The sequence below is a fragment of the Monodelphis domestica genome, chromosome 2 (assembly GCF_027887165.1).
Source record: "Monodelphis domestica isolate mMonDom1 chromosome 2, mMonDom1.pri, whole genome shotgun sequence".
Classification (NCBI taxonomy): Eukaryota; Metazoa; Chordata; class Mammalia; order Didelphimorphia; family Didelphidae; genus Monodelphis; species Monodelphis domestica.
The window spans coordinates 407,334,446-407,362,404 of record NC_077228.1 but is presented as its reverse complement, the minus strand read 5'-3'; the positions used below and the strand labels follow the sequence as shown (position 1 = coordinate 407,362,404).

Sequence of the window (27,959 nt, the reverse complement as noted above, 5' to 3'; positions counted from 1 at the left end):
ACTGTCTTTCAAAAAAGTCAATGGCTGTATCAATTATATATTTTATTTTGCTAAATAGTAGCAGTGGAACCAATTAAGCAAACAGCTTCCAAGATTTCAGCATTTGCCTAAGTATAACCTAGAAAGGGGATTCAGAAGGTTCTAGTTTAGTCTTATTTACTTGGCTCTTGTTAATTTTTTCAATTTTTTTTTCATTGAAAGAATTAATTAAAGTTGTCATTATGATCTTTGCAAGAAGTGCTTACAATCAAGACTGACTACAACTTAGAGAATCTAGCAGGGCAAACTAGAGTTTTGATTCCTTTTAATCCTAAGCTATCATCTCATTAACTTTTTAATAGGGTTGCATCCTTAAAAGATTTTGCAAAAGATATTACAATAGTTTTTGCATGAAGTATTTTAAACCAAGACCCAAATATTTTCAAATTACACTTTTCCTTACTATCTCATTTAGACATCCAAGTAATCTAATACTCCTCTCTTTTTTCTATTACTGAATGAATGCTCTCAGAACTTTTCTTTCTTCCTAATTGTCATACCTTACTGTTGTTTTGCCTCACTACTTATAACCTGAAATAAGTGTTTCAGAACTTAACAAAACCCGCTGGCATATTCCAAACACACAAATAATGTTTTACCTGAAGCAAACTTGATTCATGTAGCCATGCTCATTTTAAATATTTTCTTTGGTTGTTCTGTTGCTTGTTTTAAATACCTGAGCTTTCCAGTTTAAGATTTATTGTGCCCATTAGTATTGCTTTGTTGATACTGTGGTGAGCATTCAAACAATTATCCACAATTTATTATGGTGAGTTCAAAGTTGTGTAATTACTGTAGTAATTTACAACTCATTCACTCGTCATCTTTTACTTCCCAACCTCCTCACAAAAATTTCCCCCAAATCCAAAAAGGACTTGTCCACATGGGTCTTTGTTCAAGAGTCAATAATTTAAACATTCGTGGAAGCTGAAGTTCTCATTAGGAAAAGAATTCCATAAAGTTCATGAGATTGTATTCAAAATATCTTTCATTCTTTTGATAAACATACAAAAGATAAATCTTCATGGCTCAAGAGTTTCACATGACAGACCCAAAGACCAGTTGAACCCTTCAGATGAGAATAGAGATTGTAATAATTTTTTATAGTTCTTACGACATAATGAACACTTAATTAGTGCATTTATATTAATTTTTGTTCATTCATTAGATGATCAGAATATTACCTCTTCCAGTCCAGTTCACAAAACTACCTGTGGGTCAGCATTTCTGAATTTGTCCTATGCCTGTAGAAAACCACCTACTCAATTCTATGACAAAATCATAAATATTCCCATATGGGTAACAAGATGGGGCAAGTGTAGGTTTTCTTCACAACTGTCATCCAAATAACTATAAAGTATCAAGTGTTAACTAAGGCAGAGGGAAGGAAAGTAAAGCTGGGTCATAACTATAAGGCATCTATATAACCCATCACGTTACTAAGGAAATCAGAGTAGCTATAGACTTACTTGCGGAATAATAATTAAGTACATATCCAAATATTAATTTCTAGTAGTAGTATCCTGAAATTGATATACTGTTTGAAATTTGGAATTCTGTTAATTATCTTTCTCATACAGTTTAAATCATTATTCTGACCCTCCATTAGCATACCTTGATGGAATTTATTCTTATCAGTTTTTACAGACAGATAGAAAGATTGTAATAGCAAGTGAAGAAATCAGGCTTCCATTTTTCTGGGTGTTATTTGCTGATCTTTGAAGTTAGTACTATTTGTTTTAGCTCCGTTTTCTGAAGATGCTTACAGACCATATCAACCCATGATGTTGACTCTAAAATACAAAAGATTTATTGTATAGCAAAAAGCAAAGTTGTGATGAAAGGGAAATGAGTATAAAATAGATGTAAATGACTCAGGTTCTTATCAGAGCTATTCTCAGAAGTTTCAACAGAAGTGAATAATCCTTTTTTCTAAAACAGTTATATAATATTTAACAAACAATAAAGCAAAGAGTCTGTGTCCATGATTTTGTTGACTAAAGTCTTTTGTTCAAAAAATAAGGAGTTTAACAGTAGGTATCTAATCATTTATCTTCAATAATAGTAGGACAAGTATTGTCTCTGGAAATAGGAAACAAGGATTTGTGTCTTCACTCCCACCTAATACCTGCATAATCCTGCACAGATCATTTAGCCTCTCTGATCCATTTCATCATCCATAAAAATGAAAGATCTAATTTATCTCTAAAGTGCTAAAATTTTATACAAACAGAATGATATTTTCCATGTTTCCTATTATATCTATCTTAAACCCTCAGGAGGCACTCAATAAAAATTGACATTATTAAATGTGTGTTATATGACAGCTATTTTGAATACAGAGTAGATATTGTTTGTCTGAATGATAGACAATGAGGGGGAATAGAAAGCATACTAGGCTTGGAGTTAAGCAAACTTGATTTCAAATCCCATCTCTGTTGCTCATTAACTTGGCAAAAAACCATGAGCAAATCATTTGAATTCTCCAAGATTCCTCTCTACATTTGTAAAATGTCAATGTTAGACTCTGATGTATGTGTTTTCTTCCCATTCTAGAGCTAGAAATGGGCCATTGTATTAAAGGCTTTGACTCATCATAACTGGCATTTCTGAAAAGGAAGATTCTATATTCAAAATAGAATCACATGACATTTTGCAATACAATTCAATTCTGGCAAATTTTTTTTGGTAATTTTGGTCTATTCCCTGGCAAGAGAGGTTGTTACATTCAAGCCTTTAGTCTGATGCATTATTATTATTGTTCAATTATTTCAGTTATGTCCAATTCTTTGTGACCCTAGCTAGGGTTTTCTTGGCAAAGATACTGGAGTGGTTTGCCATTTCCTCTGCCAGTTAATTTTACAGATGAGGGCAAACAGAGTTAAGTGACTTGCCTGGGCTCACACACAAAGCTAATAAGTATCTGAGGTCAGATTTGAACTTAGGAGAGATGATTCATCCAGACTCCTGACCTGTGCCACTTAGCTGCCCTTCTAACATGTACAAGAGAATTCGCAAGTTTTCATTTAGTGCCAGTGTATGTTTACATTAGGGATAGCAGATGGAGGGAGAGGAAAGAGAGTTGCCTGCTGTTTATATTGTTAAATTTCTGTTAAAAATGTATTTGCAAAATCCAGCATTCCGCTTTTGGACTCTGCTTTCATTGCAGGATCATCAGTTGGAATTTTTTGTTCCGAACTGAAATGCTCTTCAAATGTAATCTTTGTCATTTTAGGTCAGTTGAAATGTCCCACATGCTTTGATAAGTCTTGTATGACATTTAAAGAAAAGTTCTAAGTTTCTTGTGAATTGGGGGGTCTCTGTTAAGGTGTATTTATTACCACTGAGAGACTGCATTTGTATTTATCATTCTACTCCCACCCTTTCACTCAGGATCACCTTTTCTTTTCAAGCTTGTGAAACTGATTTGAAATGGACAAAGTTCTCTTGGAATCAGATGAGGTTATTAGTATTAAATTCCAGCTATACATTTTTCAACATAGCTCTACAGAAGTGTTCATCGCTGCTAGTGATAAATGATTGATAGAACCCATTGGAACATGTGCATACATTTATATTCAGATGAAACTATAGGCTGCTTTGTCTAATCATATCTCAATTAATTTTAAAAAGCATTAAATGGTTGCTAAAGTAACCACTAAAATTGGCCAAGCTTTATACAGATGTAAAGAATCCTTATTCATGATTGTATTGGTAAAATACAATTAATAACCGAACATAGTCAAAAAACCACTTGATTCAAAGACCTGAGTTCAAGCCCAGACTTTGTTAACTATTAGCTTGGAGGGAGTCATGCTGTGACTCAAAACAGTTAAAATACAATGGGAAAAAATACAGAGTCTAAGAAGAAGCAAAATACACCATACACACACAAATAAAATTAAACAACCAGAAAAAATGTTAGCTGTGAAGTGAGGTGCTGACCTAAGTACACAGAAAAAAAAGGGAGGGAGAAGGGAAGAAAGGAAAGAAACAAGCATTTATTAAGTATCTACTATATGTTCAGCTCTTTACAAATATCTCATTTGATCCTCTCAGCAACCCCAGGAAGAAGGTACTATTAATATTTCTATTTTACAGTTGAGGAAACTGAGGCAAACAAAGAATAAGTGAATTTCCCAGGATCAAACTGTTAGTGTCTAAGGCCACATTTGAGCGCGGGTTTTTCTGATTCTAGGCCCAGTAATCTATCAATTGCACTATCTAGTTGCCTTTCTGAGGGAGATTCAAGAACAAAATATGTTCCCTTTTCTCAAGAAGTTTATAATCTAATAAAAAATTAAGACATATATTCAAATACCTGTGATACAAATCAGAACATGATGGGTACATAAAGGAAGTTAAAAAAAGATTATATGTTTCAAATTGAATAAATAAGCATTTATTAAGTGTTTACTGTGAGCCAAACACCATACTAAACAGGAGGAATATATAAATAACAATCACTAACAATATATAGTCATTATATTAACTAAACTGTCCATTATTCAGGGTCTCATTCCATAACAAAGGTTTTACTAATCAGTTTGATTTATTACTGTCCCAATTATAAGTCATGTTAATTTCTGGCTCTAAGACTTCCTTTATCTTCTTGTTCTCATTAAATGCCCTTCCATTTCATATTTACTTATCTAAATTCTGCCAGTTCTTTCAAGACCAATGCAAGTCCCATATCATCCATAAAAATCTTCTTTGAGCTCTTATTATACTTATAATCTGCTTTCCCCGCTATTTTATACTTGCAGTTAATATATAGTATCCTGCATTGTTTTCTATTCAAGAATATTTTTATGTCTCTTCTATTGGTTGATTAGTTCTTCGAAGGCAAATAATGAAAGAAAAATTCATTTTAAAGCATTTACTGAATACTTACTATGTGCCAAGAATTTTGCTAAATTCTGAGGATAGAAATAGGAAAACAAAGATAGTGTGTGCCATCAAGAAGAAATAATATGTTTGCAGTAACCAGAGAGAGAAACTTGGGCAAAGGGATGTGAGTAAAGTCATATTGAAGTAGATTGTCGAGCTCCATCCAGAAATGAGGACAGTTGATTTGATCATTGTTCATATTTCTAGAACTGGGGAGAGGTGGAGCAAATAGTAGAAAAGGGTAAACCCACATTACCCAAAGTAGTTTGAGAAGAATTTTCAGGGGAAGTTTCCAAAGAATAGAAAGTAAAATGAAAAATTGAGGTGTATTCTGGTAGAAGTAGAAATCATATCTTCTACTCTTTCTCTTTTCCCAAATATTTAGTATTAAACTATACAAAATCAGTGTAAAATAAAGGCTTTTAATTGTTCAATCTAAAGGGCACTTCACTAGCTATAAAACTAGAATGACTATATTCTCCTTTCTGAGTTTCAGTTTCCTCATTTGTATAATGTGGATTATAAGATTTGTACCTCTTACCTCACAGGCCTATAATTTTTTCCCACAGAATCTTGAGTTGAAAGGACTTCTGGTGATCAGATAATACCTAATATAGAATAAAAAAAATAATGAATATCTAAATAATAATCCTTGAGTCATCATCATTGAGACTTGGTTCAAAGTTCTCCTACAGTGACCTCTGATGTCCCTTCAACCTCAGTGTTTCTATAGTTCTGTTATAGCTGCTTTTCTTACAGCAAATCAGTGAGGCAAGTAGAAAAAGTATTATCATCCACATTGTTGGTTGGTTGTTGTCCTTCATATTTGAAGAATACCAACAAGGCTTCACTGGTGATGTCTTTTGACACACACAAATTGGATTTAAGTGAGGCAGAGTTGCACAAAGCCCTCACACTCACTCTTTTCCAGAAATATCAAAGTTCAGGGGCATGACAAAAGTCAAGATGGCTGGCAATAGCTTGGGATACAGTGAACAGACTTGGTATCTTCAATATTGATAAAGCTCTAAGTGCTGTTGCAGTGTCTACTTCTTCCACCTTCATGGACATTGGTACAGATTGTTCTTATACACTCCTTCTGCTGGAAGTCTTCACAAGCTTGATGTCCATGCCCTCCTAACTCATTGTCTGAGGACTGTCAATTACTTTCAACCTGTTTCAGTCTGCCTGCCAAGATGTTTTACAGGAGTGTGGCTACTATGAAAGCCATAACTTTCTGGAGCCACAAGTGAGAGTTAAGTGGCAGCTGGATACCAAAGAAGGAAAGAAGCCCTGAAAAGGGCTTGTCAGACCCTTCATGCCATGGTTACTGGTCTTCCTTGAATATCCTGTACACCTCATACAGTCACATTGTACAGATTGGGAAACCAAGACTCCAGAAGGGAGTATCACACCAGCACACTGTGCTGCCTCTCCATAAATACCATTAATATATCATTATAAACTCATATTTACCAAAAACATTTTATTTTAATTTTTGCTACAGAATCCAAGTCTTTCTTCATATCTTTTTTGTGTTTTAAAACCAATCCAGAGATCCAACAAGCATATTAACAGGTTACCGTGATGTTCCTGACTATTCCATTTAGCCTAAACATTTTTCCTCTTCTATGAGCAATTCCTTTGGGCCTTCCCAGAGATAGATGCCCAAAAGTTAAAATTATTTCTCCACCACTATGATCCTGAACTCTGCCCTATTCCTCCACATATACACTCAGAGACCCCAGAGTATGATGATATGCTTTGAACTTGTCAATTTTATGTTGTTTGCCTCATTTGGTCAAGGTCACACTTTCTTAAATTTATAAAGATGGGCTACCCTTAGTTCTGTAGGTTCCCCTTAAAAAAAAACCCTGAAAAACTGTAAATGGTAATATCCCCTTAGAGCTTTATGTCAATCCTTTAATGCATAAATAAGGGCAAATTTCAGGGACTTGGTGGGGATCTGACAGAATTTTATGGTGAATAACATTGGCCACATACTGTTGAAATGAATATTTTTCCCATTGGTACATTATGTAATAAGCTGCAAAGTCAGTATGAACATCTGCACTATAGCAACACCATCTGTAGAATTCTGAGGTCAACTTATGTTAGATTCATGTTCTCCAAAGCCTGTATTTCCTTTATAATAAATGACAAACAAATGTCAACTTCTGGGTCTCTCTGTGTCATATCTAACAACTACACATCTATTATTATGTCCCAATTGTAAAATGAATTTGCTTATGATGATGCCATTACTCTAAGAGGATAATAAATTCATAATGCTTAGTGTTAAGAGATTCTTCTCTTCTCCCTCTCTTTCTTAGTGTTGTCTATGAAATGCTTCCTTGCCTTGTCTGATAGAATTTCATTTTTCATTGATAGTCATAGTTCATTACAAAACAAACTTCCTCAAGAGAATCTGTTCAAATAGTAAGGGAAAAATAGAACCTACTCTAACTGAATATTTTTGTGTTATATTGATCAATTTATTTATCACAAAACAGTTCAGTCCACCGTTAATTCAAGCTTATAATTTGGGGGGATTAGATAAAGGGTCACAGAGAGTCAGACTTGACTAACACGACTAACAATGACCACAAAAAAAAGATGAAATTAGTCTTTAGGGTCTAAATAAAGGATTTCTTAAAGGCATCTCATGCTTTAAATTTGATCAGGGAAAACTACATCCTAAGACTATATTCCTTTAAAGCCTTTAGGATATCAATAAAAACAAATGATATGCTCATTAATAATAATGTTCATCTGTTCATTAAAGATGAGCCTTCTAAAATTTTTACTAGGTCTACCTTAGTAGTTTGGGTACTTTAAATGTTCTTTGCAGCCAAAAAATAACAAACAACCATTAAAAAAAAATCACTACTCTTTTTAAAGCACATAGTATTGAATGGCAGTATCTGTTAAGCTTGGACATTTTATAAACAAAATGTGATGTTAAATAGATTTCAAGTGATTTTATTCAGACAATATTATGACCAAAGTCATATAATAATGCATTATGATGACACATATATACGTAACATATAAATACATACATATATACATTTCCTTTTTGACATCTTTCTTTTTATATCACCTTCTTCTCTAATGTCCTTTCTCTTTTCCCTACCCTAGTAACCTAGTAATGTTAAGAAAAGGAAACCATTCAGCAAAATTACCCATTAAATCAACCAAGCTTTACATTCATTTCGTGTTCTGCATACATATCTCTCCACATCTGCAAATAAGAAAGGGAAATACATTACCGTACCTTTTTTTTTTCCAGATCAAGTTCCATCATTATGATTGAATCATATTCATTGTAATTCTTCTTATAATGTATATCATTGTACATAGTATTTCCTAGTGCTGGTTATTTCATTATTAATCAATTCTTTAAAATCTTCCTATGTTTCTATGTCACATATTCCCATTTTTGGTTTGTCATTTCTCATGATATAATAATATTCCATTCCGTGTACATATCATAATATGGCAAACTATTTCCTCATCACTATATTTCCAGTTATTTCCTTCTAGAGAAAGCATTCATATAAAAATGTCTGCATGTATAAAAAATGTTCTTTCTAGCTTTGATGAAACTTTGATCCTACTATAAACCTGGCACATAGCAGGCATTTAATAAAGTTGATTGATGGATTGATTAATCTCTTTGTAAAAAGGCCTAACCAATTTCTAAGCCAAAGGATATTAATCTACTCTACTTTATCATATAAACTTTTTGTCCAGTCACACTTTATTTCTCCAATAAATGCTAACTCCTTACATTAAACTGAATGGGGGAAAAAGAAGGACTTAGTATATGCAAGACACTGTACTAGATATTAAAAGTGTATAGCCAAAAGTGAATCAATTGTTTTCCTAAAAGAGCAGATATTATAATGAGAGATATATATGTGTGTAAAATCATATGCAAAAATGAATAAAATATATGATAACTTGAGGAAAGAGAGCACTAACAACTGAGGATCGATGGGGTGGAAATATAATGTACTTGAGGGCACACTCAAGAGCACACTATTCCTTTTTTTCTTTGTATGCCAAGCACCCAACACACTATATTCTATACATGATATTTAGGAATTGTTTGTTGATTTGCAAAGCTTCATGGAGGTGACATGAGTTGAATCTTAAAGGTTGTTAAAGATTCTAAGAGGTAGAAATGAAGAGTCAATAAATTTGAGTCCTGAGAATGACATTTTTAAGTGCAGAAAGAGAAGGAAGTTTAATCAATATTGGCAACCAGATAGTAGAACAGCTTGAATGGAATATGCAGTTGACAAAGGCAAAGAGGATATCCAAGAAGAGAGAAGAAGTCTTTAATGGTATCAAAAAAAGTAAAGGCAAAGAGGAACATTATAAGTTTAAAAAGGAATAATTTCTATTTTATAGGTCTGAGAGATAGCATAGATTGCTTAACAGAAAAAGTGATCTACAGGAACCAGGTGGGTAGTGATGTTAGTAGCCTAAATATTATCTCTAAGGTGAATTTTATTTCCAATAACAAAAGGATGGGAAAGATAAGTAATAGATAGATAGATAGATAGATAGATAGATAGATAGATAGATAGATAGATAGATGTTGTTGCTCAGTCATGTCTGACTTTTCATGACTCCATTTAAGATTTTCTTGGCAAAGACACTGGAGTGGTTTACTATTTCTTTTTCCAGTTCATTTTTACCAATGAGGAAACTAAGGCAAAAAGAGTTAAGTGACTTGTCCAAGGTTACACATCTTAAATGTCATTTGCTAATAGATATAAAAGAATTATAGGTTTAGTATTACAGGGTCATAAAGTTAATACCAAGAAGGGTCCTCCAAAGTTAGCTGATCCAATCTTCTAGCAGTATAGATGAGGAAACAGACATCTAAAATATTAAAATAAGGCCCTCAATACTTTACTATCATTGAACATCTCACAATCTCTGTTTTTTTATACATGACTGCTATCTTTAGACATGTTTATTTTTAATTTGTATGTAATAGGGTCCTTATTATTCCAAGTCTGAGTTATCTGAGCTATCATATTATCCAAAGTGAGAAAGGAAAATTATTTATGATATTATTATTTTAAATAGATGTATATCAATACATGTCTTAACAAATAAACTGATTGAATCTTGTTATGTTTATGTACAAGCAATAGAACTTATTACAGTACTATGTAATACATTTCTGTAGCCCAAGAGAGATAAAAAGGAAAGCAATGAATTTTGAGTCAAAAGAAAGGAGTTTGAGTCCTATGTTTCTACTGTATGACTGTATGACTTCATATTAGAAACATGGATTTTCTGCATTTTAGTTTATTCATCCATAGAAAAGTAGGGGCTGGATTAGGTTATTTCAGATCTCTTCTAGATATAAACACTAAATAAAATGATCCTATAAAAATAATTCTGGAAATGTTTTAATTCTTTAAATGTATTTTAAAATATTAAATTACTTGCATTCTTTTAAATAACTCATTTTTAAAATGTCATTAAAACCTCTTAAAAGACCATTTTGCCACTAAAAATACATACATAAAATACTTTCTTGTCTTTATAGTGTCTTTTTTCAGGACCAATGATTTCGTCATTTTGGGCATTTCCTCTTGGAGACACCCCCACCACTAAAGCATATAACACTTATTATGGATATTTTATAATATAGTATTTTACTATATTATGTATTATGCATATTACATTGTGTTATAAATAAGATTAAAATATTATATTGTGTGATATGTAATCATGCATATTAATACAATAATAGCCCTGAGGCACTGAGAGGCTGAGTCACATGTTTAAATTGTCAGTATCTACCTTACACTTATTTGTTTTCTCTTGATAGAAAAAAAAATTAGTTGAGGATGAAAGAGTGGTCTCACATTTTCAGGTTTTCCTCTTTTTTTGATGAAAGCTCTCTCACAGAACTTACATGATTGGAAGCATTAGTATATATTACTGAATTTTGCATTCATATGAGCCAAAAGTAAAAATTAAAAAATGTCACTTGATGTTGATTTCCAGCTCCAAGAACTAATGTATCTTAAATACTAACTTTAGGTTAAAATAACAACCACTACAACCTCATAACCAACTATCTAAGCCCGTCTTTGTTTTTCACTATTATTCTTAGACTCCTTACTCTACTTCAAGGTCAGATGATCTACAGATAACTGGTGATAGAGAAAAAACAGAAGGGACAATGTCAGCAGATTTGTTTCAGAGAGACTCCCAATCAAATTGATTATGTCACACAGACCAGATGTGTTCCTACTCCATATCCAAGCAGACAAGAGCCTTTCGGCTTTAATAGCTGTGAAATCCGGACCAGCAGAATGGTTCCAAGTTGTGGACAGTGTGATTAATTCAGACTGTGTTGGCATGCTAACAAAGTCGAGTTTTTCTCACTGTGAGAAACATTCAGTTTATTTCATGGATAAGATTGATCAGATCTGGGACTTCACTGCTTCTCTGGGAATAGAATTATAAGGAGAGACATGGAGCCTGGAGAAATGCAATGTCTTCGCGGGTGGCTTCTTATTCAGTTTCACTTACTGGTTTTGGGAGGTCTAGAGAATATGATGCCAACAACTGTGGCAATAGCTTCTTTGGTTGGAAATGAGAGAAAATATTTAGACCCCCTTATTGATTAAGCATGAGATACCCAATGAGTTTGTGACAGAATCTCAAAAAAAACATAGATTCTATTGATTTTGGAGTCTACAAATTAAGCTTATCACCTTCCTCTTTCTTGAAACCACTTTGGGAAAAATTATTGCATTTATTCAGAAATATTCAATTAAATTAATTCAATAATTTATAATAAATTAATGTCACTTTTTTCTTTATTAATTCAACTGATTTCCATTCAACAAAAGTTAATTAAATGCTAGTATGCCAGAAAAAAATAAATAAAAATAGCCTCTACCCTCAAAGGACTTAATATTTTTCATGGGCTGGGCAGGATTTTAAAGGGTAAAACAATGTATACATATTAAGTTCCTACTCTGTGCCAGGCTGTGCTAAGCCCTGAGGATACAAGTAGGAAAAAGAAAAGACAGTCCTTGGCCTCAGGAGCATACAATCAAATGGAAAAGTCAACACACAAAAGGAAGCTAGAAGAAGGATGGGGAGGAGATACACTAAGCTAGAGATGAAAAGTGGAATGAGCCAAAAGTTTAATTTCTGCCCTCTATAAAAGTAAAGCTTTGGGAGGAATTTAGTGCTTCTCCTTACAGATATCAAATCAGACAAGTGCAAGGGAAGTGGTATCAATCAAAGCTTGAGTTAACTTTGAATATATATAGTAGTAGTCTCTCGGTAACCGAGAATGACGATTGTCTTTGTGCGCTTTGCACAAAAACACTTGTACATGAAGGAGATTTAAGTGGAAAAGTCGATGCACAGAGACAGTCCCACTCTCTCGGCATTGGAAGCCTAGGTCCAGTGTCACGAAAAATCGTTACATATAAAAATCGTTATATATATATAACTCAAGATACAATCTAAATGTATGTATCCTTAAGCCTCCTCTCTCTCCTCTCTCTCTCCTCTCTCTCTCTCTCTCACACACACACACACACATACACACAGATACATACTATATAGAGATGTAGATATAACTTATCTGCCTCAACATTAACTAAATGAACTTATCTACAAATTAACTTATCAACATACAAAGTATACATGCATGTGTAATTATTATAAGTATGCATATATGTTTATATATATATGCATACTTTGTGAGAGAAATGGGGTGGTCTTTCATGGAATTTTCTCTTCTGTTCCTGAGAAAAGTGTAAATAAGTTTCATTGATTAGAATTATTTATAAATTGGTTCAAGATTTTTTTTTCTAATTCATTCTATTTTTCATGCATTTGGCTGCCAATATTTGCTATTCTTCACTCTCAGAATTGTTTTCCACCTCTATGTCTGTCATGCCTAGAATACATTTTTGTTCATTCTGTCTCTTAAATGTTATCTTCCTTCAAGACTGAGTTTATCTGCTGTTTCCCACAGGAAACCTTTCTTGATCTCTATGCTTGATTGTGCTCTTTGCCGTTATGATTTATCTTGTGTTTGCATAGCTGTGTTCAGTGAAGTATACCTATCTCCCAAGAATGAAAGCTCTTTGAGGGTAGAGACTACTTAAAATTTTTGTCTTCCTACTTCCAGAGCAGTTTGCACATAGTAGGTCCATTCAGTTACTAAATTTTATAGGCATACACACACATATATATAACACATGTCCCAATACATGAATTGTACAAGTATATATGTGTATTTACCACATAATAATATGCATTATATTTATATATACACATAAACATTCATATATATTGGGTTTGGCCTCTACAAATATTCTTATACATCTACCTATTCTCTTAAAAGTAAAAAATGTGATCAATTCCTAATAAGTACATAGGGGGGGGAGGGGACTTTGAAAATTATCTATGAGGGGCAGCTAGGGGGCTTAGTGGATTGAAAGCCAGGCCTAGAGATGGGAGGTCCTAGGTTCAAAATCTGACCTCAGATATTTCCTAGCTGTGTGACCCTGGGCAAATCGCTTAACACCCATTGCCTAGACCTCATCACTCTTCTGCCTTGGAGCCAATACACAGTATTGATACTAAGATAGAAGATAAGGGTTTTTTTTTTTTAATTATCTATGATTGTTTTCTGGATATAGCAAAAAATGTTATCGGATTGGGTAGAACTAGTCCCTCTCCTCATATTTAGAAGGTACATGAACACCTCTGAGCTTATGGAATATCTTTTCATTTTTTTTTAGGTTTTTTTAATTTTAATTTTATTTTTTAAATTTTATTTTATTGATTAATTAAGAAAAATTTTCCATAATTACATGATTTATGTTCTTTCCCTTCTTTCCTCCCACCCCCCTCCCATAGCCAATGCTCGATTCCACCGGGTTTTACATGTGTCATTGGTCTTTTTGAATCTTTTTTTTTTACATTTATGTAGCACTTTATTTTATTTTTTTTATTTGATCATTTCCAAACATTATTCATTGGAGACAAAGCTCATTTTCTTTTCCTCTCCCCCACCTCTCCCATAGCTGACACGCAATTCCACTGGGTATCACATGTGTTCTTGATTCTAACCCATTTCCATGTTGTTGGTATTTGCATTAGAATGTTCATTTAGGGTCTCTCCTCTGTCATGTCCCCTCAACCCCTGTAGTCAAGCAGTTGCTTTTCCTCAGTGTTTTACTCCCACTGTTTGTCCTTTGCTTGTGGATAGTGTTTTTTTTCTCCTAGATCCCTGCAGATTGTTCAGGGACGTTGTATTGCCACTAATGGAGAAGTCCATTATGTTCAGTTGTGCCACAGTGTATCAGTCTCTGTGTACAATGTTTTCCTGGTTCTGCTCCTCTCCCTCTGCATCACTTCCTGGAGGTTGTTCCAGTCTCCATGGAATTCCTCCAGTTCATTATTCCTTTCAGCACAATAGTATTCCATCACCAACATATACCACAATTTGTTCAGCCATTCCCCAATTGATGGGCATCCCCTCATTTTCCAATTTTTGGCCACCACAAAATCCAAAGCTATATTTATTTTTCAATATTCAGTGTTTTGAAATTATCACTAAAATATCCTTTTCTCAGTTAATTTTATATATGTAATCTTTTTGTCAGAGACTGATGGCACAAAGGACCTAGATACATATTTGGGGATTTTCTCACTCTTCTTAATACTCATCTAGAAACCTGAAAAACCTGGGAGAACAAATGTGCCCCACTTTCTTATTGTCAACAATGCCTTACTTTCACATGTAGAAAGTCAACTAGATGAGCTTGCAAGGTGGTGAGTCTTTGTTTGGTATTTAATGATCTTATGAGAAAGAAAGCCTTTGTTGAAACTTTTATCTGAATCTCCTCCCTATAAGTCTTAGTGACTGGGGTTACCCTAAAATTAGACTGGTAGGCACAAACTCTTGAGGGTATGGACTTTAATAAGAAGTACTACTCCTTTGCACTGCAGTCTTTTTGGAGAATTCAAGATTGTTTGTTTTTTTTCTTTTTTTGTTTTTTTTTGTTTTATTTTTTGATTTGCCCCCCACCCCCCATCCATCTCCCTTCTGAAGAGAGCTTGAGAGCACAACAGGGGATGGGGGCAGCCTCCTTCACTCCCAAACTGTTCATTTCCAGCATATGCACATGGTCAGTCTTGTGTGCTTTCTGTTTGACCCTAGAGTGAATTTCTAGGACAAGGTATATTCCTGAAATCTGGTTTTCTATGGAAGTTCTTGAAGTGTACGTTCTGGCAACCTTAAGTTTGATTATCCTAAAATCTGGTTCCTAGAACAAAGAAAGTCAATTCTGTCTTCAAGGGCTGTATCACGTATAGCCACAAGTTTGGGGATCTGGACTACTAGCTGTAGAAGGGTATATTCCAAGCACTATGCCTTTTGGAAAAAGAGGATCAATTCATATATTAGCCCTGTAGGTGAAGGAGCAAAAATGAACTAAAGCAAAGATATAGGAGAGCACAAGACCTGAAGTTTACTCTTTACCATTTTCTGAGTTATTCACCAGCATAGGTAGAACAGGAAGGATGTTTCCTGTTTAGAAAACTGTCTTTTAATTCCATGATAAAATCTACCCACAGAGTGGCATGATAAGTCCAAAGTGGGCTTTGCAAAGATCTTGTGCAAAAGCAGGATCTACACAAGAAGGAAGAGAATTTTATAAATTGCTCAAAGACAACTCTGAGTCTCATTACGCATTAGTAGCATGTGTTTGTGGTGTTTTTTTAAGTGATCTACATGCATCATCAACATTTTTGGTGGAGAAAAAAAGAAAGCCTATTCTAGAAGAGTATTTGCTACTTCAAGTGACTACAAGAGAGTTGAGGACTTATACTCACATTTGAACAGAACTAGACAGAAAACATACTCTGCTATTTCTCAGAGCAAACTCCTGGTAGCAGCAATAAAAGGAAAAGAAAAAGCAAACTATTTACTAGATCTGGTTCATGTTTTTTATGGTTCACATGATTATGATTTTCACAATATTGCAGATGAGTTTTTTTTTTAAATGAGGAAAACGGCAAAGAAATCCTTGAATGAACCATAAATAATTCCAAGTATAGATGCAAATCCCTAGAGTCACATTTAGTTCTGAGCCTTCTGTTACATGGGAGGTCAGTCCCTAAAAGTCTTACCTGTATCTACTGGCTCACTGGCTCAATTCTTTGTCTTTCTCTGCCTCTCTGTCTTCCCCCTGTCTCTCTCTCTGTCCCTGTCTGTCTGTCTGTCTGGCTGGCTCTGCCTCTGCCTTTGTCTCTGTCTATCAGTCTTTCCAATATAAATCATAGCTAGAAGACTCACCTGATTAAAAATCAGGATTAATAAGTGTATGCAGGGCTTTATAATGGAGATCCAGAAAGCATTACTGAGGATCATGATGTATTGGCCAAAGCACTGAACTTGTGTCAAAATAATTAAACTAGATTCAATTCCCAAATATACCATTTAACTACATCTGTGACTTGGGACAAACCATAAAAAAGGCAAAAAGAGAGAGTCATAGATTGAGAATCAGAGGGCCTGGGTTCAAATTCTACATCTACTTCTTTGGTTATATATGTGATATTGGGCAAATAATTTTTCTTCCATGAGCCTTACTTTCCTCCTCTAAAAAATGAAAGGGTTGAACTTGAATTTTCCAGGTTTGACATCAATTTTGCAAATCCTTGGATTGAAACTGGGAAGCCAGGCATGGAGAGACCAGTGACAAAGGAAATAAGTAGCAAGGTCAGGGCCAGTCAGTAGAACTCATGGAATTCCATTCAACAAACATTTATTACGCACCTACTATTTCCCAGGTATGGTGTGAAGGACTGGGGATTGAAAGGCAAAAATTAAGAGTCCCTTCCCTCAAGGAGCTTGTATTCCAAGGGAACCCAATAATCCCTAGGCACAGGCACCGCCATCCCAACCCAACATGCACATACTATACAGAGTCTGTTCTTTCTTAATCCCCTGCATCTGTATAGGATGCAGAAAAAGGACAAAACTTTCCACTGTGGTTAAAAACACCATCATTTTGAAGAGATGGTAAACCCAACTTCCTAACCTTTTATTACTATTAAATATTTTGTGGCTAATTCCACAAAGACAAGCCATTGAAAACCCCACTGTCTATTCCAATTGGAATCACTGCATTTGGACTCCTTCAACTTCCCCTTCATTTTCAGCAAGACCACTTGCTTAATTCCTCCTCTTCAGCTACTGCATTGTGACGCTATTAGAGAAATTCAGTCCCAAGAGTCACCTGGGTGCAGCTGTTTTTCTGAAATGTCTAAGATCCTGGAGCACTGTCTGTGGGCTTCATTCAATACCTTCTGGTCAGAATTGCCTTCCCAATTAAGCATATATTAATAAGAATAACAATAATAATGGTTGTCAGAATGTTCAGAAACCAAAAGGAGAATGCAACTGCCATTACTCTGTGGTCTTGTCCAGAATGATGACGGTTACTTAGACATGTGGTATATATGTCAAGTCATTTTTTTAAAAGTCAGTGATCTTATAAACCTCTTTAAAAAGTCTTTCATCTAAGACTTTTTAAAAACAATTCTTTCCAAATCTTGTAAATTTAATGGATAGAATTGGCTGACAATAGCAGCACCTGAATGCTGTGCATTTTAATGAATGAGGTCACCTACTAACTTTGTTAAACCAAGTAAGCAGAGAGAAACCATGGCTTTAAATGACAGCTCTCAGCCATGTGCTGTGGTTCTTTTCATTGGTTATTCATGAAAAATCTGTTTTCAATTGCTATATATAAGTAGCAATTTGGGGATTATAATATTCTTTTCAGTGGCCTTATTTTTGTTATATGTTTTTAAATCCCTAAAGGAAAACAAATAGAATTCAGGTGGTTGTGAGGGTCTGGATCTTTTAAGGGTCTGCTGGAATTTTCAAAATTGTGCATCTAGCATATAAGCCATTCAAAATGGAATCAAACTACTACTTCCTCAGAACTTCAGAACGGACTACCCAGAGCAACTGAGAAACACCATAAAGTAGTAGAGGGGTGACCTTGGATGCAGGAATAAATGTGTTAATGGGTTAGTTAATGTCACTTCTGACACTAAATCCTCAGACACTTATGAGCTGTGTGATCAAAGGCAAATCAAACCTCTCAATGCCTGAGGCAACTCCCTCATACTCTGACTTATAGATAAACCACTAATCTGATAAAAATTCCACACTAGGAATCTCCAGTGCTGATAAAATCATACTTCTGGACCCCTACCTCTCTCCAAAGTTCTAATCCTGTATTATTTGAGGTAGAATCTAAAAAATAAATGATGTTTTCCCCATAATTCCTAAAAATGGTAACTTGAATATATGTTAATATTACATTTACCTAAAATATCATACTGTGATCCATGCACATAGCCAGAGAAAGTCTTTAAATTCTTTTTTACTTTCAGGGATATGTGAGTTACTATGATAGCATTTTCTCAAAGAGATGCCCAAGTTTTTCAGTTATTTCCAAATCTTGGTCAGAAGCCATTTGGGGTTTTCTTGGCAAAGATTCTGGAGAAGTTGGCCATTTCCTTCTTCAGCTCATTTTACAGATGAGGAAGTTGAGGTAAATAGTGTTAAGTGACTTCCCTGGGGTCAGACAGCTAGTGTCAAAGGCCAGATTTGCATTCAGATTTTACTGACTCCACACTTGGTGTTCTATCCACTGTAAAACCCTAGCTGCTCCTGGGTAATTAAGAACTGACTTCACAGTGCAAATGAGAAGACATTATAGTGTAGTAGAAGGGTGACCTTGGATGCAGGAATAAATGTGTTAATTAATCCAGGGTCCCCAAGTAAATTGGAAGTTTCTTTAGTTATGGCATGTGTTCAAAAAACACAATTAAAAAAATAAGGATGTGATGAACATTGCTTCAATGGGGGCCCTAACTAAAATTTGTCCTTACAATTCATCCTTTACGTCTGTAATGCAAATAAATGGAACTTTTTTCTTGAAGGTGATAATAAAGGTAGGGTTGAGCATTGGGGTTGGGGGTTGGGTGGGATGAATCAGGATTTTACTCAACTCTTTAAGACTCAGATTCCTGAGTCTTAACTGTTTGGAGGCTGAGATGAAACTGATAGTACTTTAGGAAGAATGTGGAAATAATAGGACTGAGACACTGGATGAATTATGCCCTGCATATACAAAGTTCCTGACCACTTCACTGTCCTAAATTTTATTTTTATAGGGCACATATTTAGAAAATTTAGGAGTGTCCTGGAAAGTTGTAACAGCTGGTCTGCGTGTGTTCAGCAGTGGGGTTGGAGGCGGTTGAATGTCTAAGGAATTCCAAGGCCTCACAGAGTAGGCCTCAGAGCTGCTTGTGAGAGCACAGTGTGAGAAACAGCCAACTGCTAGGGCCCTGACAGATGTTATGAAAGGGTTGGTGTTAAGTGCTTTTTTCAGGATATTAAACCAGCATCCTAACTGGTAAAAAAATGAATTGTCACTGACATTATGTCGGCCCACTTGGAGCCCCTCTCTGCTACTTTCTGTGGTCTGGGAACCATTACACACAAGAGATCAATATTCTCCAGTGCTGGAATTTAAATAATGATTTCTAATAAAAACCTATTTTAGCCTGCTCTGGCCAGAGGACAGAGACAAGCCACAAAACATTATGCATTTAAAGCCTCCCTCCTTCACTCTCTCTTTTATTTTTCTTTCTTTTCTTCTCTTTCTTTCTTTTTTTTTTACTTGAATAATGGAAGAGAGATCTAGTGATAAGGTACAAAAAAGGCATTTTTGGTCTTGGCCAATCTGCTTAGCTAATAGCTGTAAAGTGATACCACTAATGAAATAAAAATGTCTCAGTGCAAGTGCATAACTGCACAATTGTTAACAACACTGAGCTCTGTCTGTAATCCTGGTGATGGGCACTAAGTAACTGACACATTGACAATTTCCCATGATTTCCTTCTTACCCAGTTTCTTTCCCAGTTAAAAACAAATAAAGGGTTTGAATCAAAACATGAAATTCCACTTGGTATTGTGGCTTTATAAAAGCTTCCTTTACTCCATGGGGTCTTCCCCACCATATACCAGAGCTGTTCTTCCCAAAACTATCTTGTATTTATTGTGTATACATTTTACCTATATATATGATATCCCTGTATAATATAAACTCATTGAGGATAGAGGCTGTTTCTTTTTTGTCTTTGTATGCCCAGCCTTTAGCACAGTGTCTCTCATAGGCCCTTGATAAATTGATTGATTTAGAACATCAGGAAATTGAATTCAACATTAGGGTTCTTTGTTGAAAGCTGATAACTTGTTTTATAGGAAAGAAAATAAGAAAGAAAGAAAGAAAGAAAGAAAGAAAGAAAGAAAGAAAGAAAGAAAGAAAGAAAGAAAGAAAGAAAGAAAGAAAGAAAGAAAGAAAGAAAGAAAGAAAGAAAGAAAGAAAGAAAGAAAGAAAGAAAGAAAGAAAGAAAGAAAGAAAGAAAGAAAGAAAGAAAGAAAGAAAAGAAAAGGAAAGGAAAGGAAAGGAAAGGAAAGGAAAGGAAAGGAAAGGAAAGAAAAGAAAAGAAAAGAAAAGAAAAGAAAAGAAAAGAAAAGAAAAGAAAAGAAAAGAAAAGAAAAGAAAAGAAAAGAAGGAAGGAAGAAAGGGAGGGAGGGAGTGAGGGAGGGAGGGAGGAAGGGAAAGAAAAGATAGAAAAAGGAAAAGGAGAGAGGAAAAAGGAGAAGAACCTGTAGGCCCTTCCTGGCTACTAGGAAAACCCATTTTTTGTTCTCACTCATCCTCTCCCCCCCACCTTGCCTGAAATAGGGAAGGGTTCTCCACAGTGAGATAAAGATATAGAGAAGTAGGCATCTCAAATGTTGTCATCATTCCTCATTTCACTCTTGGCCTCAATGTGCTGCCCAGCTCCTTTGTGTCCTGTGGTGCAGACGGCAGACAGAGGAAAAGCCCTGTCCAAGTGGGCTGAGGCTGGATGGCCGTGGTTAAAATGGTTTCCCTTGGATCTCCCTCACAGCTTGCAGTTGTCTGATTTCAATCAGTGGCAGTTCCCTCCACATGTCTAGCCATCAATCTTCTCCTGCTTCTGGATGAGTGTGTCACAGTATGGTGTATGTCCCAGTTAAAAAATAGACTTTGCTACAGACTCTCTGCCTCAGTCCCTGATAAGTATTCCTTTTATTTTTTTTATTAAAAAAGAAAGAGCATACATTAGGAAATTGATTTCATATTATTATGGTGAAGAAGCAGAGGGACTGGAGACTAAAGGGGAAGGACAAAGCTATGAAGGAGAGCTTCATAATCATGTTAAGGAATTCCTGTGGAGCTCTCCCCAGACAAATAGACATGAAGCTCCCTCGATGACACCAATAGACAAATTCTTGAATTGCTACAACCTCCAAAAACATGCAATAAAGTCTCTAGCACATTCCGGGTGTGGGTGCTCAGCATCTGTCAACTACCAGCACCATGACAACCCCTCCTCAACTAACAGTAAGCATGAAGCAATAGAACTAGTGAGCTTTCATATCTTTGAATGCTGAAATTCAAGAGAATACTGATCATCTTCCTGAATTTATCTGAAAATCCCATCCATCTTGGAGGAATGATGTACATAAGGTTGAACTCCCCTATTCACCCAATCTAGTGGTTTTTTACTCAGTTTTATCCTACTTGACTGTGCTATAGCCCCTCTGGTGGCCCCTGTCTTCTGGATGCTTTCTGCCCCCTTGTTGGGTACAAAGCTATTCTCTTTTGGAGATCTTTCTACATATTTGACTTCATCTTGTCAATCTCCCCTGGTTCTTCATTTTCTCACCCTTTAAGGGAAGCTCTGCCTCCCTAGGTCTCTTCTATCCTATTTCCCTATAGTCTCAAATCTCTAATAGCTTCATTTTCCTTCTCAATATAAATGATTCCCAAATCTGTATTTCCAATTATGGAGTTCCACACTGCATTACCAATTCACTGCTGGACTTAATATACATGTCCTGTCTTTCTTCAAACTCAGCATGGACAAAGCAGTACCTATCACTTTCCCATCCCCTAAACTATTCTGTCCTCATGACTCTCCTGTTTCAGTTAAGGAATCTTTCATGCTCCTAGTCCTCTGTCTCAAGACCTCAGTCTTTAACAACTCTTCTCTCACTTTCACTCCCTTCCCTTGCTTCCTTGTTTAATCAGTTGCCTAGTTCAGTGATTTCAACATTCACAATATCTCTTACATCTGTGCCCTCCTTTCTAATCCCACTGTCCTCCATAAAACTGAGGTCCACATTACTTTTTGCTTGGATAATTGTTGTACACTATTAATTGATATTCCTTACCTTTAGTCACACATACCACCACTACTATTATTTAGCATGTATACACTTTAAGATTTGCAAAGGGCTTTACAAATGCTATTTCATTTTATCTTCACAACAACTCTGGGAGATAGGCTCTAGAATTATCATACCCATTTTAAAGATGAGAAAATAGTCAGAAAATGATTAAATGACTTATCCTTGGTCAGTGTCTGAAGCTGGGTTTGAACTCAATTCTTCCTAACTCTAGATCCAGAGATCTGTCCACTAGATGACTCAACTATGGTCAATATAACCTTTAATTAGCTCTCTCTTGTCAGTCAATAAAGTTTTATTAAGCATCCATTATGCCTTAGGCACCATACAAAGTGCTGGGAATACCAAAGAAATAAAAACAAAGACAATCCCTGTCCTCGAGGAACTTACAATATAATTTGGTAAGGTAATATCCAAAAGGAAGCTGAAGAAGGGGTAGTGGTAGGGTTTGATAGAGAGTTCTAAAGATGTCCAAAAGCAGAGTAGCTGGAAATGGGAAGGAAAACCATGCTGAGCCTCCTCTTTTAATAAAGGCCCTTGACCCCATGTCTCTGTCTTCTGAGGATCTAGTCAGAGAAATAGAATGTACTGATGAGATGTGAGTCTTTCAAATCAAATGAAAATACTGTAATCAAGCATTCCAGGCCACCCATAGTTTGACTACAGTTTGCCATTCAATACATATGACTTCTCTTTATATCATCTATATGCCAACCAAACCAGAGTAGTATGGTCTTATCTTTGGAACAATGCACTTGTCAGATCTCACCAAGCACGCCGTTATCTGTGTTTGGGGTATATGAGCTATTCAGGGAAGACTAGTACCTCTGGGGTAAGGGCTTACTGAGTCCCTTTCAGGGCCACTCATCCATCTTCGGTGAGCACTTGTCACCAATTCTCACCTGTGGCTCCAAAAAGCTGTGGCATGTGCAAAGCTCACATTAAAAACATCTCAGCATCAGCTACACTTAGGCTGAGGTAGGCTTCAAACAGGTCAGTGAATTAGGCGGATGTCAACCTCAAATATGTGAAGGCATCCTCTACTGGAATAGGGAAATGAATAACAATTCATTCCAATAACTATCAAGGAGGCTGAAGTAGGTGCTATGGAGTACTTAAAATTTGATCAGATATTAAAGATACCATAGTCATCTATTGGGGGTGTGAAGTTATTGTATTTAAGTGAAACAGAGCCACACACAATCAAAACATCATCCCATGAGGTCACTGATGCTCTTCAAAAAAAAAAAAAAGACAAATACAAAGTACTTGCTTTTTTTTTTTTTACTAAATTATAATTTTGTTGGCATAGGAAAGTCTTAATAAGGAAATTATCTTCCCTACTGAAGGAGGAGAGAAGTTTGACTTAAATTTTTAGAAAGTTGTTTTCAAGCACTGAGAACTTTAAATGACTTATTCAGGATCACACAGACATTCTTTGTCAGAGATACTCACTCTCCTCAATTTCTATTGAAATTCTTTTCTTCTAGGACTTAACTCATTCAGCTATTTCCTCCATAAAGCTTCCCTAGTTCCCTCCCTCCAAAAATGATACATTTTCCCTCCTGGTTATTCTTCTCACTTTCTAGATGTTAACGTCGTCTTGCCTGATCTATGGTCTTACACTGGACTATCCACCAATTCTTGTGTTTTTCTCAGTCTGAAACATTTCTCTGCTATACTGACTTCCATTTTCCATTGGTCAATTATTCCTGAAGCTCCCATTTTGAGGAGGGACCCAAGATAACTTTCATCTGCCTCTGACTTTCTGGACTGTCCTCCATCCCATACCATTCTTTCCAGGTCCTTTATGAATCATCTTTCTTCATTAGATTATAAACTCCTTGGATTTGCAAAAACTTAAAATTATATCTTTAATAATAAAAATATATTTTAGGAGATTTATTAAATGATCATTAGAAATCAAGGAATAAAAAGAGTACAAAATAAAAACCACGTACCAATGGATGGTTAGACATTTTCAAAATCCCCACTTACCACCAACATTGCTGATTCTACATCAGAGAGGAGGAGTCTCAAGGCCCACTCCCTTTATCCTCTGTCTACTGGAAGTATGCAATGGCAGGAAGTCAGTGGGCTCTTAGGATATGTAGTTCATTTTTAGGGTAATAGATTTTCAATTTTACAGAGCCAAGGACTATCTTACTTCTTGCTTGTATTTATCTCAGTCTCACGGGGTTAAGAGGAATAAGGTTTACAAACAACTATTTAAAGCAAAATGAATTCGGGATAAATTATAAATAAACAACAGAAAGAAGGCACCAGAATTCAAAGGGATTAGGAGAGGCTTTCTGTAGCAGGTGGGATTTTAGTAGGGCCTAGAAAGCAGCCAGGAGATGAAAACGAGGGAGATCATTCTAGGCAAGGGGAATAGCCAATGAAAATTCCCTAAGGCAGGAGAGATGGATTGTCTTGATCTAGAAAAGGCAAGGAGATGAGTGTCATAGGATCAAAGAGTACATGAAGGGAGTGGGGAAAGGAGCTTTTAAGGTATAAGAGTTACTAAGTATTTAATAAATTCTCTGATTACAATGTGTTTATTTAATCAGTCTAACATATAACATAAGGGCAGCTAGGTAGCAAAGAGGATTGAGCACTGGGCTTGGAATCAGGAAGATTCATATTCCTGGGTTTAAATATGGCCTCAGACACTAGTTGTGTGATTCCAGACAACTCACTTAAACTCTGTTTGCCACTGTTTCCTCATCTATAAAATGAATTAGAGAAGGAAATGGCAAACCACTCCAGGATCTTTGCCAAGAAAACTCCAATTAGGGTCACAAAAGAGTTGATGTGCAATTGACAAAATATTTCTTCATTTTAAGTTACAAATATCAATGAAATCAAAAGTCCACCTTAAAATACCCCCCCCAAAAAAATGATACATTGTAGGAATGAAAAATGGAAAGGAAATTATTCCTGCTGTTAAGATCAAACACTTCTTGTCATTTCTGATTCATTGTGACCCCATTTGGAGTTTTCTCATCAAAGATACTGGAGTATTTTGTCATCTCCTTCTCCAATTTACTTTACAAGTGAAGAAACTGAGGCAAACAGGGTTAAGTGTCTTTCCCAACATCAAACAGCTAGGAAATGTCTGAGGGCAGATTTGAACTCAGGTCTTTCTGACTGCAGGCCAAGTGCTATATCCATTGCAGCATCTAGTTGCTCCTTTGCTGTTTATGCAAGCTAAATAGAAAACCTAATAGTCTGGGTCTTTTTCAAATATATATGTAAGTATATATTTTTGCATATTAAAGTTATTTACATATGAGTAAATTTTTGCTGATTCAGTAGTGAATAATTACTAGCAGGCTAACCACACGGGATTCCTCCAAGAGATGAAATGTCTTAATCATGTATAACAGACACATGTGCACATGTACACATGTGCACACACACATATCCTTCTTGAGAAAAACATTCCTCACAAAAGATAATTGGCAAATGGCATTAGAAAATATAATTTGTTTTCATACAGCTAATATAAATTATATTTCAATACAACATACATAGATGGTATCAGTTCCATTTAATAATGACAAATATTTGATTACTCCTTAAAGACTCTTCCCTAAATAATGTTCACACTTAGTCAAAAACGTGTGTATGTTTAGTGTAATAAAAATAGCCCAAGTATTATTTCAGGATGATTTTCTAGATCTGTGTTTACTATTTATCACACTTACCATGGTTGCTACTTTTGTACAGGAGCCAAACAAACCTAACAGAAGCCAAAGAGAGAGGTCAGAAGTTCAGGGTATTAAATCTGCCAATAATAATAGAAGCTGTCATGTATATAGCATTTTGAAAATAAAACCAAAAATGTAGTTTGAAAAGCACGCCTCATGACAACTTGAGGAGGTAAGAATCATTTTTCAGCATTGTTATTCCCATTGGACAGATGAGAAAAATGAAACCTTGAGGTTTAAGGGACTCATCAGTAATCAAAAGTCTAATAAGTGTTAGAGACAGAATTCGAATGCTGGTCTTCTTGACTCATGCCACTAACACACACATCAATCTCTTTGCTTACTATGCAATGCAAGCTCCTTGTCATTTTGTCACTTGGCTTACTTGGGTGAAATTTAAATCATTACCTCATCTTCTGATTATTAAAATAAGTGCCTGAATAGTCTGCTCCATTTCCAAGGAGAGAATGTAACAGTCCAAAGTCCAAAGAACATAGCAACTGTGTCTGGCATCGGAGAACTTTATCTTGAATCCTGTTTCTGATACTTTCTAACTGCTTTGTCTTGAGGAAGTTCTTCAACTCCTTTGGGTCTCAGTTCCTTCTGTAAAATGAAGGAATGGACAAGATGGCCTTTGAGATCCCTTTTATAAACAATAGGTCTGCGATCCTGTAATCTCTTGCTCAATCCCAACCCACTTTTCATAGCCCTGACTGGTTCATCTTCCTTATGTATATATGGGGGCGGGGCACTAGCTAGTACTGCAGATAAGAGTACCAGGTCTGAAGTCAGGAAGACTCATTTTCCCAAGTTCAAATCTAGCTTTAGACATTTCTTATCTGTGTGCCGCCCCCCACCCCCACCTCAGGGTAAATTATTTAACTTCTGTCTGACTCAGTCTTCTCAACTGTAAAATGGAGATGATAATAGCATCTATCTCATGGGGTTGTGAGAATCAAATAAGATAACATTTGTAAAGAAATGAGCACAGTGCCTGGCACCTAGTATTTAATAAATGTTTTTTATTTCACTTATTAAAATGCTTCTTCTCCTAATTTAAAATGCTTATTGCCCTGCACTGCTGACCAGAACTTTGTAAAGCAAAGTATTTAATAACTTTTGTTAATGAATCAATGAAGTCAGGCAAGCAGAATCTGTCAGGTAGGTTTTAAAATCAGGTTACACGCAAATGGAGGAATATAAAAACTTCTTTTCCTTACGGTTTTAGTGGCTGAGGTCTTGTGATACAGAATGAGATGCTGCTCCCCCATCCCCAGGTTGTGAATTTATAGTTGTTGTTGTTTTTTTTTTTTAACCCTTACCTGTGTAATTGGCTCCAAGGCAGAAGAGTGGTAAGGGCTAGGCAATGGGGGTCAAGTGACTTGCCCAGGGTCACACAGCTGGGAAGTGTCTGAGGCCAGATTTGAACCTAGGATCTCCCGTCTCTAGGACTGGCTCTCAATCCACTGAGCTACCCAGCTGCTCCCTGTGAATTTATATTCTTCTTAGTATGATTTATTCAGAGTAACTTGCTCTGGAATTTGGAACTTAAGTGGTTCCACCTCTGACTTCCCTCTATTGATCTAGAAGCTTCATTCCAAGAGGAGAAAGAACATGTATACAATTAAGTTTTATATACACACACACACATATATATGTATACAAATAAGTTATATTTTATATATTCATAAATGATATATATATAAATATTATACAACTAGTAGTAATAGTCATATATGAATATATACATCCATAAATGCATACTTGTATTGTGATTAATTTGTATGTGTGTTTATAAAGATATGCTTGCATATATGTATATGTACATATATGGACATGAGTTGTTTGTTTGTTTTCAGGGGTAAGGAGGGTTGGAAAGCAGGGAAAAGATAAACATTTGGGGGAGTGAGAGACTTCCTGTAGGAAGTGGCAT

General features: G+C 35.6%; 1 long non-coding RNA gene across 2 annotated transcripts; it reads right to left on the bottom strand.

Annotated features, from left to right (window-relative positions):
• Window positions 1–1,644: 1,644 nt before the first annotated feature.
• On the bottom strand, window positions 1,645–27,502 carry LOC103098531 (uncharacterized). Of its 2 annotated transcripts, none has more exons than XR_008916673.1 (3): window positions 26,024–27,502; window positions 5,471–5,537; window positions 1,645–1,832 (listed from the first exon to the last, which is right to left on the bottom strand). It is a non-coding gene; the product is annotated as an uncharacterized LOC103098531 (long non-coding RNA). The 2 variants fall into 2 exon arrangements; XR_462972.3 differs by having other exon boundaries at window positions 26,435–27,502.
• Between the last annotated feature and the right edge of the window lie 457 nt (window positions 27,503–27,959).